Genomic DNA, 17,555 nt, shown 5'->3' with positions numbered 1-17,555 from the left:
ATGGAGTGTTTTCAAAAGAGTTGAAAACTGGTAAAATTAAAAATAAGGGGATTTGATCACTCTTTGACGCAGCAGATAAGCAAGGTTATGAGAATAATGGCGTAAATTATGTGTGTCTCTCCCCTTTTGTAACACCTGTGTGTTTCCTTGTTGTTAAGGCCTTTTTATGCCTCCGCCACGAAGTGGTGCCGGAGGCATTATGTTTTCGGGTTGTCCGTCCGTCCGTACGTACGTCCGTACGTACGTCCGTACGTCCGTACGTCCGTACGTCTGTACGTCCGTACGTCCGTCCGCTTTCGTTTACGCGATAACTTGAGTAATATTTACTGGAATTTTACCAAACTTGGTCCAAGTATAAAGTATGATGGGGCAACGATTTGATATGATTTTGGGTGAAATCGGCTAAAGGTCAAAGGTCAAAGGTCAAGGTCAAATCATGAAATTGTATCCGTTTACGCGATAACTCAAGACTGTATGGAGCAAATTTCACCAAACTTTGTTGGAGGATGATGTATGATGGGACAATTACTTGATTAGTTTTTCAGTGAAATCGGACAGAGGTCAAAGGTCAAAGATCAAGGTCAAATCCTAAAATTTATCTGTTTATGTGATAACTCAAAACTGGATGAAGCAGCTTTCACCAAACTTGCTCCAAGGATGATGTATGATGGGACAATTAGTTGAGTAGATTCTAGTGACATTGACAAGAGGTCAAAGGTCAAAAGGTCAAGGTCAAATGCTAAAAATGTTGCTATTTCCCCCATATCTATGCAATGCCCGCAGTTATTTTCTTGAAACTTAGTGTAGACATGTACTACTGCGTAAGGATTCTCCAGAGAGAGTTTCATGTCATAAGGTCAAAGGTCAAAAGGTCAAAGGTTAGGTGAAAATGTTGCAATATCACTTTTCTCGCAAATGGTTCAATGTATCTTCATGGAACATGGTACATATGCATGTACTGACTGGCAGGGATTATCTAGGGAATTTAGGGGTCATGGGTCAATAGTCAGGGGTTCAAAGGTCAAGGTCAACTCCTCAAAATGTTACTTCTGTATTTCCCTCATACTAGTATATATGCAATGATTGCATTATTAGTTTTAAAAGTGTTTAATATATGTACATGTATTACTTGATGGAGATTCTCTTGGAAATTTCCAGCCAGAAGGTCAAAAGTCAAAGGTTAAGGGTCAAAGGTCAGGTTTAAATGAAAAAAAATATTTTGTACTGTAATTACACTCTTTCTTCATACCTTGAAAATTATACTCAATGCATAAACTTATAATGAGGTCGGTCAGAAGTCAAGTAAAAATTTTCAATTCCCCAAATATGTGTACCTGCACTCTTTAATAGACAATTATAGCAAACCCAGTTCGTGGAAAGTGAACATTCAAGATATTTCTGACAAACCTGTTATTTCAATATTTTGCCAGTTATGTGAAACTGTCATCACACATTGTCAAGACATTGTACTATACACCTATTGGGAGAATCATGCATTATGGCGGAGGCATCAGTCGCCGTAGCGACATTTCTAGTTTTTTTTCTTCAATGTGACACATCTTTGGTGGTGGTGGTAGCATGTAGATCATTCTCTACCCTTTCTTTGCTCTCTGCCCCCTATGGTTCCCCCTAGTGCCTGGTCTCCTCTTCTACCTCAATGCTCGATCTTCTCTCATCATGGACCTCATCTCTAAACCATACACAAATATGAATCCTACCCCCAACAGTGAGCTTGGTGACAAAAAAGGGCCAAGACATTTTGTGTTTGTGTCTCGGCCCTTTGCCGTTTCTTTCTCTGTCACTTACCCTCCCTGTCACTCCGGTGCCCCCCTCGCGGTGTGCGCGCTGCTGAGAGAGGTACTGATGATATACGCAAGATGAGTCGCGAGTAGGGTAAGGAAAGCAAAAAGAGGTGAAGCCAAGCCAAACAATGAGTGAGCCGCGATGAATAGATGACATACAGATCCAAACACCGGGGCGTTTGCGTGTTATCGTTCAATATTTGTGTGTTATTTTTGTTTTTGAGAGAGAGAGAGAAATTAGCAGGCGATGAGCAAGTGTATTTTTGTCCGCGTGATGAATCGTTTCTTGCGTAATTTTAATTTCCATTCCGTCTTTGAGCAACTTCTCCGAACCAGCTGTATTTTTCAAGTCTCTCTTTCTCCCCCCTCTCTTTCTTCTCTCTCTTTCGCTCGTTCTGTCTTTCCCCCTCTCTCCTATCTTTTCCCGACCCATCCATCACCTAGATGAGCCTTGAAGACAAATATTAGTTTTCCCCTGACCATGACTGCATCAGAAATATGAAATGTTTCGATAGCTATTGGAGGGAGTCGGTCGAACAGGAGAGGGAGAGATAGGGAGAGAGAGAGGATACAAACGTGGGCCGATACATTCTTTTAGAGCCACCTTCACTCCCCAACCCCTTCTGTACTAGATACTTTCCAGAGATTAGTGCATAGTGCCACTGATGAGCCCAGTGTTTTGTCTAGAAAAGCTGGACAATGATCCTTTAACTATGTCCTGTCAGTCTGGACTCACCGTACCTGATTGGGCAAGTGTTTCTCAAATGATACTGTAAAAGCTGTTTTGTTTCTTGGTTTGTTTTTTGTTTTTTGTTTTTTTTTCATATACAGACATTTTCGCAAGTGAGGCTGTCACAGGCAGTTTCAGGAGATGTTGTTTTTCACGATTTAACATGGAGGCTATCATAAGTGCACTAATGCCTACCTGTTCACGATAATTTAGTGTGCGGGGCCCAACAGTGATTCACAAAATTTGTGAAAATTAACCCCTCACAAATATAACAGATTTTGCAGTGGATGTAGTAAAGTTGACCATTGGAAGAAAGGTGGCGCGCTGTGTCTGAGAGAGTGTGTGTGTGCATTGATAACATGGCATAACTTTATTTCAGAAAAGTATAAGTTTGGGAGAAACCAGCCAGACTTTCTTAAGGAAGTTGATTATATTGGATTCCTGATTGTCATTGTCATTTGGACCAAGTGTAATAAGGCAAATTATGAAAACTTGGAAAAGATCATATTTAATAAATAACATGATAGATATATGCTAAACTTGTCATTTGAAAGGATATATGGGAGTCAGCAAGTGGTCAGTCCATTTGTGTGTTGGTCACTTCGTCAGTTAAGCATTCAGTACATTGCCAAATTCTGGGGTTCTCTTCTTCCACCCCCCCCCCCCCCCTGTTTCAAATAGTTTAAGTAAGTTTTGACACACACAACACTCTGAAAGCAAAGATATGCAAGACATGTTGATCGTTAGAACAACCCTTACCTCACAACTGGGCACATTTAAGAATTACCTTGGAGACGGAACTACCCCCACACAGTCTTGAAATAGAACTTGACACATGTAATAATCTTTGGATGTTTACATGCAAGCTGTGTTTTACGAGTGGGTCTGATGATCAGTTACCATGGCAACTGCATTATTTAGAGATTGGGTGTTGCCATGGTAACCACATTTGCAAAAGGAAAAAGAACAGAAATGTAGAATAAAGCAAATTACTTTCATATGAATCATATGTCACGTCATGTCAATATCTCCTCGTACAGGGACATGGAAAAGGCATTAATTCTGTTTAGTATAAAGCTTGTTTTTTAGCTTGTATCCCTCCTGTCAAAATTGGTAGGTATGATCAATGTGATTGCCCAGATTTTGAACAGTCATAGATCATGGAAAGTCCTATAATATGCCATTTTAGGATATTAACCACAAGTATCTAAACTTTTATCAATTTAGGGGGGGAATAGCTCTTTTCCTGAAATTTTCAACCAGAGTAACCCAACAATTATCATGAAAAGAGTCTTCTACTTCTACAACAAGTCAGTGTGAGATATGTTGGTATATACATTTCCTCAATATTCAGTATCAATACATTTCATATAGAAGTTAGGCAGGGAAATGGCAGGTCAGAGTTTGTATAGTTTTCTGTTCGGTTCCTGTCCCCCCCCCCCCCCTTCTCTCTTTTTTCTCTCTCTTTCCCATTTTTTTCCTATTTTCTTTTTATCTATCAATCTATCTATCTATCTATCTATCTATCTATCTATCTATCTATCTATCTATCTATCTATCCCTGTAAGCACACAGTTCTTAGCATTCCTGAAATCCATATGTTTTTATGCCCTTGGCATGCCAACCAACCCCTCTTTGCAGTTCTTCCAGCTGGCGGTATCATGGTTGCATCTCAGGTTTTCCTTCTTTCTTCTTGCTAATCAGGTGCTGGAAAGCAATTAACACTTCTTGAAATTTGAGGACTTCTTAAACTATTTTTTGTTTTTTGCCAGAGTAGGAGACAAAGGGGTATGTATGTGGCCCTGGAACAAAGCCAGATTTGTCAGACAGGACCAGTCACCGTCCTATGATACTGATATTAGCTGACCACATTAAAGAATTATTTTGTTTCCTTTTTCATAGATTTTTTTTGTCTGTTTGTGTTTACATTTGGAGGCCGTGCCCGTCAGGGGGTATTATATAATAACCCAAAGATTATACCACAATATTTGTATAAGAGAGAATTGAGGGCAGGCATGCATTAAAGAGCAGAAGTGATATGGGGGCTAAGGATAAAATAATCTACAGCTGTACATGGCAGAAAAAAAAAGTAGGCATACCACATAATGTTAGCCTTGCCTAATATCTTAATCTGTTCCACAAACAACAACCTGCCTAGAAACGTGGGTGGAAAATGACTGACAAAAATTTGGTTTTTAAAAATAGGCGAAGACAAACTTACCAGTCCTTCACCATTCATGACCCGTATGCCTTACAAAAGCTGATATTATATAAGAAATAGAAACATATAAGTTGGTCACTTCACAAGAAATAGCATTAAGAGTAAATAAACAAATGATCAGCCTTAAAGCTACTGTTTACCATTGGGAGCAATGATTTTATTTTTTTAAAAATGAGATATCACATTTGATACATATGTGGAAGTCAGCTGTATCACAAAACACCCTACCAGATTATTTTTAAAAAAGAAATGTAATAAAGCCTGAAATACAAGGAGATATTACTATCTTTTTCAATAAACCATAACTGTAGATGTTTAGTCTAGAAAGATTTTTATTATAACTATTATTCACATTTTTCATAATTAACAATAGGCCTACGTAACTTTGATTATACTGATTCTATTTTTTTCATTGGTTGTTCCTATCCCTAAGTCACACTTAAGAATTATTTTGAAACACTAAAGCTTAGTTTTTGTTTCATCTGCAAATGATGAAAAAAAAAAATGCCTTTAAGCAGTTAAAGTATTGTAGCGTTGACAATTGATACAACGGGCAACACTTGCAAACAATTGCGTGATTATGGACCCTAGTTCCCTACAGGTCTTGTGAGTGTCTTCTTTGTTTTTGTTTTTGTTTTTTGTTTTTTTGTTTCTTTGTTGTGGTTAACAAGTTCTTGAGCATGACAGAATTTGCACATATACACAAAGAATAAGTCAAGAAAAGAAAAAGAAAAAGAAGATTGGAAATAAGATAAGTTGTTTTACTGATTGCACAGTCTTGTTATGACAACTCGATATATTAAAGGAAACCAAAACTCAAAAAGAAATGTGGATTGAGTGAAAGTAGCAACATTAGTAGAACACATCAGTGAAAGTTTGAGGATGGAAAAGTTATGAATTTTAACATTTTGGTGTTGGAACCAATGGATAAGGAGACTACTTGAGTTTAAGACATGTGTGGACAACAATCATCATAAAGAAATTATAAAGAAAATTCAATATGCTTTCACTTTTCTAGCATAATGAAAGAGCACTTGACTAACTGCTTTCAAAGGCAGGGGGAATGATTACCACCCTTAACATATGACCAGTATCAAGTTGATGAAATGTGTAATTTTCATGAAAAATGAATATTTTTGGAATTCTCTTTCTATTTTCTTTTTATTGTTGTCCGCACATGATGTCATGAACTCAAGTAGTCTCCTTATCCAGTGATTACAACACCAAAACTATAAAAATTTATAACTTTTTCATCGATTGTCCAATTTTCCTCAAACTTTCACTGATGTGTTCTAATAATGTTGCTGCTTTCACTCAATCCACATTTCTCTTTGGGTTGTGGTTTCATTTAAAGCTATTATGGCTGACAGTGAATAATGCATGATGATGATAATAATAATAATAAAGGACATTTATATTGCTCATCTACTATAATGACTCCACTGCACATTGCAAAGTAATAATCACAACATACTAGTACATAATTCAAACATAGAATGCATTGTTCAAAAGATGAGTTCTTAACCTGACCGTATTTAATTGCATTAAGTGTAGCTGCTTGCCTTACAAAGGGAGATTATTCCATAATTTTCAGTGCCGCATACAAGAATGCCCTGTCACCAAGAGTAGCTTTTGATTTCCCTGATGGATATTTCAATAGTGGTGGTCTTCAGATGATATGAAGCCATTACAAGTTCAGTTATACAGTCAGTGATAGTGATTGTGAAGTATTTACTCCTGTTCCTACTGTAGATTATAATTTGAGAGTTTTCTTTCTGAAAGTTTATGCAGAAGAATTCAGAGAATGTTGAAGCAACAATAGAATAAAGGTTTCCTTTTTTCCACCGACAAAGACTAATATATATATGTATATATATATATATATATATATATATATATATATATATATATATATATATTTATTTATTTATTTATTTATTTATTTATTTATTTTTATCATGAAGTGACATATCTTGATCAAAATTATTTAATCAAGGGGATGCTGTTTGTATGTATGTATATATTATAAGGACGTTAATTGTGCAACTATGACTTGCCCCTGCCTTGAGATTACATCTGGCTTATTTGTGTGTGTTTGTGGGGTTTTTTTTCTTTCTGGGACAGTTTTCTTAAACGTGTGGGTATCTTCATTAGACGATAATGTCGCATGAGCCATCTTGCTTTTCATCCTCCAAATCGTTGGTAGATTGACATGAAACCCATATTAGCTGTTAACCACCATTTAGCACGTAATTCGTCTCGTAGGCGATTTGTTAAAATCAAGAATGACAACCCATTGTAAATGGTGTAATGAAATGAGGAGCAGCGATAATATCATCATCGCTTGCGCTGTGATGGTAGAAGGAAATTCGACGTCGACATTCATCAACCAGAGATGGGTAACGGATGCAAATTTCATTTAATATCATTTCAGGCCATACCCATTCTTTGTAATTGCCAGAATTTTGCTTGCACCGATTCTAAATGGCATTCACATGATCAAAGAGGAGACTGATAATTTCTGATTGTGAAAGGCAATTTTCGTTAGTTTAAGGGTACATGATGAACAAAGACTTTCAGAACTCTTAAATGTACAAATAATAAAAGCTTGATATAGCAAAAACTTTCTTGTTCGTGACAAGGTTTGAAAGTGGCTATAAAAGGAGTATATTATATGCCATGATTACATGTATGGGAAATGAAGAAAGTAGATTCTGTTGCCTAGAACACACTATATGTGGGTTCCAACCCAATCAATAGCCATTAATGTTGCACTTGGTGGTTGAACAGTTTATCTCATGGCTAAACTCAGTATGTCAGTACTCATGTCAGATTTTGTTCTTTGACATTTGTCGGTCCAACACCCTGCAGATGCAATGACTCATAGGTCAAAAGAAGCTGATGTATGTACATAGTACTGCAGAGGGCAAACTCTAAGCATTTCGATAATTTCTTCATTTAGAGCGAGCTAGAATGGACAGGCTGAGCTGTTTCTATCCACTATTTGTGCATACCATTACCATGCTTAGTTATCACTGTTAAGTCCCACATATTCGAAATAATGTTTGCTCTCCACAAATTGTGAAATTACAGTGTATGTATAATGTATCATGCTGAAATAGTCAATTTCCCAGTCTAATAGGGATGCTGTCTGCAAGTGCATCACATTTCTTGCTGTTTATCTTCCTTCACCCATCTCTGTCCTGTTAAATATCTCTTTTTTTAATACTAATCTCCACATCTTCTGTCATTTTCCTTTTTGTTTGCTTTTTAAAAAAAATCAATCCCTGGTCCTTCTTGCTGCATTTTGAATGTTTTGCCAAAGCATGTCAACTGCCGTATGTTTGAAGAAAATCAAATTATGTGGTCAATTCTGTTGACTGCTAACTCTATTTACTTTGATGTCAAAGATAAGATTAAATCAGAACTAGACTTGGAATTTGTCAAGACTGACAAATTAGGTGATCCGATTTTTTTTATATCAATGATTCGAGTTTTCACCTGAGATTACGGACATTGGTCGTGTGATGTTTGGATTCTCATTTTGAAAAGGGAGTCAGACCTGCCATCTTGGGTACCGAATTCCGTATACACTATCAAAGATGCAGAACGAAGTATATTTGACCTTTGACCCCACTTTGCACCCCCAAGATGGCATCTGAGCAAAAAGTGGTTATTTTGTGAAATGATTCTTGTACCATGGTCTTTGCGTGTGTAGAATATGGGAAAGATAAGACATGTATTTACCAAGATACAGGATGAAATATTTATGACCTTTGACCCTAATTTACATACCCAAGATTGTGTCTGATCAAGTAGTTGTTATTTTATGAAATAATGTACGTAACATTAACTAAACATGTGCAAAATATGGGGTTGATAGGGGCTATTTTTCTTGAGTTATTGCAAAGAACATTGGAAAAAGAAAGAAATATGAAAATACATCGAAGATAATCTTTAATTTCAACCACGTTTTTGGACGTGATCCCGACACCACACGAAAAACAAAGGGAACACGTACAATAGCGCAAAGTCTCAGCTACAACATATTAAAATCTGGGAGAAGTTCACCGAAGGGTAAGTGAGCTAGTGCTCGATAGAGACAATCATGTCAATTTTCACATCTAGAAAAATTCCCTCCCATAGAGATAACACGTCATAACGAAGATAAAGAAAGAAGTACATATGACCTTTGACCCCGATCTGCACAGACAAGATGGCATCAGAGCAAAAAGTGGTTATTTTGTGAAATGATCCTTGTAACACGGTCTTTACGTGTGCAAAATATGGGGAAGATAGAACATGTATTCACCAAGATACAGGATGAAACATTTATGACCTTTGACCCTAATTTACATACCCAAGATGGCGTCTGATGAAGTAGTTGTTATTTTATGAAATAATGTACGTGACATGAACTATACATGTGCAAAATATGGTGGTGATAGAGTATCTTTTTCTTGAGTTATTGCAAAGAAAGTTGGAAAAAGAAAGAAATATGAAAATACATCGAAGATAGGCTTTGATTTCAACCATGTTTTTGGACGTGATCGCGATACCGTATGAAAAAATGAAGGGCACACTTACGATAGCCCAAAGTCTCAGCTACAACATATTAAAATCTTAGAGAAATTCACCGAAGCATAAGTGAGCTAATGCTCGGAAAAGATAGTCATGTCAATTTTCATTTCCAGAAAAACTGCACTCCCATTAAGATAACACGTAAACTGGTCAAATTTGACAAGATTACTTTCAATCCAATATTACGAGGTGATGCCGTCATCTAATCAAAATGTTGTTATCATATTAATGAAAGAGCATTTAGTAAGCTACAACATACTGAAATCTGAATGAAAATGGGCAAAGGATAAGTGAAATACGCTCGAGTGAACTTGTAATGTGATGACGTCATTTTGAAAATTTGTTCTTTTTATTTTATTAAGAAATTTGATATCTTTTAATCATCTTTCCAGCATCGCCAACCCATGAAATGACATGTACAACTCATCAGCTTTCAGAATATGTAAAGAAAATGGGGGGTCACCGTCCATCCTGAAGAGTAAAATCGGATTTAAAATTGGCGGTTTTTTGGCATTGTTGCACTGTATATCGCCATTGACGCGCGCGCGGAATTTCAACTTTGACGGGCCCGTATGACGTCATATTGAGTCGGATTGACTTGAAACTTGGTAGACATATTCCCTGACATTTCAGGCAGGCGATAAGTGTGAAAAAACGGGAAATTTCTATTGCATATGAGCTGTGCGTGCGTATATGCGCGCGCGCGTACGCGTCCGTAAAATTTTTTCAATTTTTCAAAAAATGCTCTAAATGGTCTGAAACGTGTGCAAAAAAAATTTGAGCTCGATTTGACCATACAAATATTTCAACGCGCGCGTACGCGCACGTTTTAAGGTATAGATGAATTTTGAGAATATGAGTAGAATGCGCTTGACTTGAAATATATGTGACATAAATTTCATTGAAAAATTCCATTCCATTAATGAGATATGATTGAGAATGTGTTTTCATATAATGACGTCATAGTGACGTCACGGTCGACTGATCACTTTGATTTTAGTTCGATTGCCGTCTTTGGGAGACGATACATATATGGTATAAGTTTGAAATTGATAGGAAGAGGACTTTCTGAGCTAATCGATGCACAACTTTTGGGGAGAAATGAGAAAAAGAAGAAGAAGAAAGAATCCGTACAAAAACAGAAGGTGATCCGAGAGGATACTCGGATCACCTAATTCTGCAACAGAGGACAAGATCCCATCATCCCTATCCACTAAACTGATGTTGAGGATATGTGGCATGTGTTCTGTGATGATTATAGATTGATAAGAGTTATTGAGATGAAGGTTAAGTGGAAGGGAGGAAGGAGGCAGAGATAAATTTCTAATTGCTTTGTAATCGCTCTCTAATCACCATACCAGCCATACTTAATAAGCGCAAGATAAGGCTTGTTTGTTGAAAATGTACTTCCTCCCTTTCCTACGTCTTGTATGATCCATCTGGATGGCGGAGGCCCCTCTCCTCTGTGTAGACCGTTCTTATCTCCTCGAGCAGCATTCACACTTGCCCAAACTTAACTGTTTTTGAGAAATGAATATACATTGTTATGCAAAAGTTAGACCTGCTTGATCTTTTTTTAGCTGTCATTATAAATTGCACTGCGCAGTGTGTGAATGGCAAATGAAGAAACCATCAATGTTCAAAATCCCATAATGCAACTTGCTATGCTATGTTCTCACACCGAGGTGTCCAGGTTACATTCTGGTCATTGTCTAGACATGCACAGTCTGGAGATATAAAGGGATGGTACAGTATTGGTATAGATGAGAATTGGCCATTTAACTTTTTGCGAGATACCAAGAAAACACTTATGATGTAGTACAGAGCATACCATTTTAAGAGGAATTCAAAGTTTATTTGATGAAAATCGGGTTTGGGATGACTGAAACATCCAAAAACAAAGTAAAACAAAGCGATCGTAATAAAGTGCGGGTCCCACACTTTATTAGAATCGCTCTTTTTTGGATATCTCAGCCATTTCAAAACCAATTTTCATCAAATAAACGTTGAATTCCTCATAGAATTACGTGCTCTTTTATATTTCATAAGACGTTTCTCATTGTTTCACCAAAAAATGTTAGAAACCTGAAATTAGGTCTCAACCAAAACTGTATGATCCCTTGAAAGTGCTCCATCTGCCGCCGAGTAAGTTTTCATGTGTGAACAGTGGCAAATAAAATTGATTTTCTCTTTGCGATGCTAAAAAAGATAAAGCTCAGTTGTGAATGGGACTCTAGATATATGACTGGTCAAGGTTGGGGCATAACTGTAAATACCACCCTGATGTGCATGGCAATTGTCTCAGCAAATCTCTGCAAACAGCAAGAATATGATGGAATCGCTAACTTAAGAAGTAACATCAAAAAGAGGTCACATGACTAAATTCACAATATTTCTGCGATGAGCATTCTCATTGAACAAATCTTCACAGCAAACTTCTTACAAAGTGGAAAAATCACACTCCAGTTTGTGATTTGTGATGTCTTGGGCAACTTTCTTCACAGTTGCCTGGCAATTTTCACTGAAATGTCACAATTTTTCCATTATGATTTTCCACTTACTGTGCAAAGGGCCCTAAACACTCAAACAGGTATTGAGTCCAAAGATGCACTGTAATAATCTGATTATATAAAATCTTTGAGTGGGTGTTCGCTGTAGATGCCTTGTATGTAAATGGCAGCTATGATATAAAGGTCATATTACTCCTGTTGTAAATCTCATTCTCAAAACATAGAATATAGTGTTTTGTGAGAAGCTGTTTATTGGTGCCTGATACCCTGTGTGTTCCTCAGCCAAGAGAACACACTGCCATTAAAAACCATAAATCTCTTTAGCGAATATCGCTCCAAATCATTTGTGACGCAAAACTTATTTCTATCCCTCTGTTCCCCCATGCAGGCTTCAGATGCTTTTTATAACTCATAAGTACTTGGTTTCTAGTATTTGCTCATCTTTTTAACCAGAAAGAGAAAGAGAGAGAGTGAGTGCTCCGTGAAAGTATCTAAATTTACATGACAGTTTCAACGAGAATAAATGGGTTTGAGCAGATCCAAGATGTCTCAGTTAATCATGTTATTGAAGAGCAACATAAGTGGCTATTTGTCAGTCCAAACTCGTCTTTTCCGTGGGTGACCAATCAGGTGATCTATGCCAGTCTGTGAAAGAGACTAGGTCAAGGTTTCCTGGGTGTGTGATATATAAAAAGCTGGAACATTGTTTGTTCTTTTGCACTGCAAATTTGAATTGAATTGTTTCAATGATGCAAATTTGCATATGTCACACTCAGAGTCTGTCTGTAAAGACTAGCAGAGAATGCTGGGGCAGGGTTCTATCAGTAAACATGCATCTGACGGCTTCAGCCATCCATAAATGCATGAAATGAATGCACCAGGATGCTGAAGTTAGCAGTTTGTTTAATTCTTCAGGATGGATGGGTTTACATCAAGTATGATGGGAAAGAGACTCCACCATACTGAGTTAACTTCCCCTCTCATTTTTTTTTTCTTGTTTCGCCATCTCTGCTTGAGAATCTCACCTTCCTAGAGAGTATGTTTTAGATACGTCCATTCATTATTAGTGACATATGAAGATTAAACATCTCACCTACACTTTCATTCATTTTTTCCCTGTACCTCCATGCCTTCGTTCTTTGGTCATTCCAGTACCTGTATGGCAATATACCTTATCTATATTCAACAGCAATTTACTGTTGGCTACAGAATAAATCATTAGCTGATAATCTACATTATTTATTATTGGTAACTGGATGATATATGTTCCGGTAATTGCTTCATTTACTGCTGCAGAAACATAAGAACAACACAAAAGTGGTGATTTGTCTGACATTTCTCGTCTTCTTTCTTTTGTGCCTTTCTTTTTATCTTTTTGTATTTTCTCTCCATTATTTTTCCCTTTCATGTATCTGGCTAATGCCCTCAATCTATCTATCTCTCTGTCTTATATGTCTTTCTTTATCTCTTCATCTCTCTACCTGTCTACAGCGCTGCCTCATTGTCACATACGTAGGAAACGTTTGACTGCCAAAGTTCATGCAGTTGGGAGTATGAAAATATTTGCTCTTGTGACAGGCACCCATCTACAAATAGCCCCTGCAGGACTTTCCAAAATAGTGGATGACAGGTTTGAATATTCATATACAAAGCCAGAGGAATCAGAACAAAACTTATGTCCCACCCCTATCTCTATCTCTCTCTCTCCCTATTTCTCTTGCCCCCCCCCCCCCCCCCCCGTGCTAGAACAAAAGGATCAAAGAACAGAAGTGGAAAGGAACCTGCCACTCAGAGAAGGCAATTAAATGACTATATACATGAAATTGGGTTAGAATTTTATCCTTCTTGCAATCAATTTTGTCTCCACATACTCTAAAACATGATATATTCACGGCACGAAATTTTTGCGAATTGGAGCCGACGGCCTTTTTCATGGCACGAAATTTTCGCGAATTGCCACTGGCGTTCAATGCATATAGTGTAGATAAAGAATTTCGCGTGCATTTTAATTTCGCAAATTTTGGTGCTCGCAAAATTCGCGAAATTGAAATGCACGTGAACATTCCTCGTTTTACAGTACACCAGGGGGCTGTTTCACTATGCTCTGAAATCAATCTTAAGTTCAATTCAACTGATCTTAGGAACACATTGGGGATCAATCACTCTTTGGAAGTTAGGAACTGTTTCACTAAGCCATTTGGAAATAATAGATCATGCCCATCTTGCCATGTTCTAGAATACATCTGTGTGTATCCTTTCCGAATAGGTCTAATCTGAATCAGTCCCAACTTTGGGTTCATTGCTTGTCTTGATATACTGTAAAACAAGGAATGTTTGCATGCATTTTAATATTGCGAATTTCACGAGAGCCAAGATTCACGAAATTACGATGCGTGCAAAATTTCATGTCTACGCGATAGGCATTGAATGTCAGTGGCAATTCCCAAAAAATTTCAGCCGCGGAAAATACCATTGGCTCCAATTCGTGAATATTTCATGCTGCGAAAATATCCTGCTTTACAGAAGTTCCCATGTTTGTGAAACAGGGTCCTGTATCCTTAAAAAGCTCCCTGTCTACGATCTGCCACTCTAGCCGCCCCCTCCCAACCCCTTTTTTTTTCAGTAGAATGTATCATACAAGTAAACTCATCACAAGGGTAGATAATCCGAGGGCAAAATGTGTACCAGTTCAGCAACAAACCAGCTTACTTTCTTTTCTTTCTTTTTTTTTTTCTACATGATGCACTAGGATAGCATCTTGCGACAGATATTCTATTTAGCCTCTTTTTCATACTTTCTTTCTTTTTTTTTTCTTCCATTTCCTCACAGTGGAGTTGAACGGGATGTTGAAAATAGATGATTTGATAACAAGTGGCATGGTAGTGGGCAGTTTTCCCTCTCCAATCTGTCATAGGACGGAGGACACTGGAAGCTCGCTGCCGTGGCCCCCCTCTCTCCTCACTCCCAACCCCTCGGGGGACGCATCAATTTTGCACACACACAGAGAAAAAAGAAGTGGGAAGGAGGGGGGGGGGGGCTTGCCCGCAATAATTTTTGACACATTCGCGCGAGGAGATTATTAAATTTGGGGACAGCCATATGCAGGGCACTGTTTGCATGCAAATATGACTCTGCCTGAGCGAAGTTTTTGTGGGGGAATTGTAAATATTCATATCCTCCCCATTCCTAGAATGACCAACCCTACCCCCCTCCCCCACAAAAAAAAAAAAAAAAAAAGAAGGAAGAGGGGGAAAGATAGATTTGTCGTGGGGGGGAATTTTTTCTTACGTTTTTAAGATACAAAACTACGGGAGAGTGCCAGAGAGAGAATGAGATCTAGTGATTATTGGCATGTATTTTTCAAATGTCACACGGCAATGAAACCATGATAACTTGTCAATTTAGGACCGCTGCCTGGTGTATTACAAGCAGATTGGTGATTAAATCATGGATACATCGAGTCAGCCGTGCAGATCTGGTTGCAAAGGAATTTCCATGACGTATTCCAATGAATCTGTATCATCGCGAAGGGGGGGGGGGGGGGATGGTGAGATTCAACAGGAGGTGGGGAAAGCAATATACAGGTAGTTACAGATGTAGAAAGAGGTCATTGAATTTTGAATTAAGGGGCACGAAATCAGGATTCTACAGGCAGTATATTATTTTTTGTTGCCTTGCTCCACCTGGAGATCATCTCCTAGGGTTAGAATTTGCTCCAGAAAATTATTAAACAGAGCAAACAAATTAGAAAACAGGAATAGAAATATGTGTTCAAATGGTTTAAAGGTACTAGCCCACATTTGCAAACCCACGAAAATCAAAACTGCATAAAACAGGTCCAATATGACTTCAAGTACAAGTTATAACAGTAACATACCTCACCTGTCGCTCTTTGTCTATACCATTCGATAAAAGAGAGAAAATCATCGTTTTAAAATCAATTTTCAAACCGGGTCAACCCGACCCAAAATCGAATTACGAGCGCGGGCTATAGCTACGTACATTGTACATGTAACACATACGTGGACCGGAGCTAGCGAGCGTTATACGCATGCATACGGATTACGGTGCATTTTCATTTATTTTTATGAAAGTAATGGACTAATTGGAACGAAATTTTGCACAGGTGTTACTGCAATCATACCCAAACTCCATTCTAACTATGAGACCAATTGCTGCAGGTTTACAAATGTGGGCTAATACCTTTAAATGGTGTTGATTGCATTCTGGAAAACACTTTAAAACACTACTTTTAAATATTGAGTCATTCCTTTACATCAAAGTACATGAAAAGGGCAAATGATTTGCTCTGTCTATTATTTGTTTCATCTCATTCATACAGAATTACTTTTCTTTCATCAAAGTGACAGACCTGTTGAAAATCAAAGCCTGTCACATGCAGTCTTGAAATGCTCTTTCCAAAGATGTAGGAAATGTATGAAAGTGTATTATTCAGGTATCTCTTTCATCGTTTGATGTCTACGCAGCATGAGTTCCATATCACCCCAAGTTTTTGATTGGCATTATTTTTTTCCTTCTCTTTGGCTCTTTCAGATGAAGTGGAGTGATATCATTTTGAAATCTTATCATCGGAGGGCGGGACCACTTTAACAGGTGGACAAGATGCATGGAGAGGATCCCTGGCTTGAATTCCAGCCGCTTCCCCTGAAGCTACAGCTATCGACCACTCTAGCCAACGCCTCCTCGCGATATGAAATTGACACGGGAGCGGATAGATGCAACTGTCATCCCAAGTCAGTGGGGAAGAGGGCACCGCAATGCGTGCACGCCACGTCCCAGAGAGGCGTCCAGCTCTTCGCCAGGACGTAACCTCCAAGTTTGCACTGATTAATGGCTCATCCCTTACGAAAAAGTCCTGTGGTACTCCTGTGGTAATTACCACAGGACGGTACCACAGGACAGTACCACAGGAAAGTACCACAGGACAGTACCACAGGAAAGTACCACAGGACAGTACCACAGGAATTGTCCTGTGGTATTTTGGGACATACCACAGGACAGTACCACAGGAATTCCTGTGGTATTTTGGGACGTACCACAGGGCAGTACCACAGGAAAGTACCACAGGACCGGTACCACAGAACAGTACCACAGGAATTCCTGTGGTATTTTGGGACGTACCACAGGGCAGTACCACAGGAATTCCTGTGGTATTTTGGGACGTACCACAGGGCAGTACCACAGGACTAGTACCACAGAACAGTACCACAGGAACTGTCCTGTGGTATTTTGGGACAGTACAACAGGTCGATCATTACCACACAGCATTACCACAGGGCAGTACCACACAGCATTTCCATGGTACCACAGGAGAGTACCACACAGGATAGATCGAAAAAAAAAATCTGGGAGAATTTTAGCCACATATCAAGGAATATACGTGATAGGTGAGTGATGGATTTCAGGACAAACATGGCCCTACTTAATAACCTGACCTACTCCTAACACATAACCTCAAACGAGAGTCTAATGGCCAAGTGCCAATCTAGTCCTATAATAGATCTATATAGTCATATTCTATTCCTAGGTAGCCATCGACCGTATCAGTACACATATATATGGCCGTCTATCCGTAAAGCATTAAGGCATGGTTACTAACTCGATTATACTTTATTATCAAGATATGAAATTACACTTTCATAATGATATCTATGATATTGGGAATAACATAACATAATTAGACAATCTTT

Source organism: Diadema setosum, chromosome 9 (assembly GCF_964275005.1).
Source record: "Diadema setosum chromosome 9, eeDiaSeto1, whole genome shotgun sequence".
Lineage (NCBI taxonomy): Eukaryota > Metazoa > Echinodermata > Echinoidea > Diadematoida > Diadematidae > Diadema > Diadema setosum.
This window is presented reverse-complemented; position numbering follows the sequence as displayed.